This window comes from Octodon degus, unplaced genomic scaffold, assembly GCF_000260255.1.
Source record: "Octodon degus isolate 3935 unplaced genomic scaffold, OctDeg1.0 scaffold00255, whole genome shotgun sequence".
NCBI lineage: Eukaryota > Metazoa > Chordata > Mammalia > Rodentia > Octodontidae > Octodon > Octodon degus.
This window is the reverse complement of record NW_004524831.1, coordinates 715101-715457: the sequence shown is the minus strand read 5'-3', so window position 1 is coordinate 715457 and position 357 is coordinate 715101.

Here is a 357-nt window from a genome sequence, read left to right as displayed (position 1 = left end):
CCAGCTTAATTTGTTTTTTCTTTTGAAAGATACCCAGAAAGAGAATAGCGGGGTCAAATAGAACATCTATTCTTAGTTTCTTTGTAAAATCTCCATATTGATTTCCACAGTAGTTGCTCCAATCAATACCCCTACCAATAGCAGACAATGGTTCCTTTTCCTCCATTACCTTTCCAGCATTTTTTTTTTCTTTTTGTGGTACCAGGGCTTAAACTCAGGACCTTGTGCTTGCCAGGCAAGCATTTATTCCACTGAGCTATCTCTCCAGCCCCATTCCAGCATTTGTTATTGGCTGATTTCTTCTCTTCTCTCTCTCTCTCTCTCTCTCTCTCTCTCTCTCTCTCTCTCTCTCTCTCT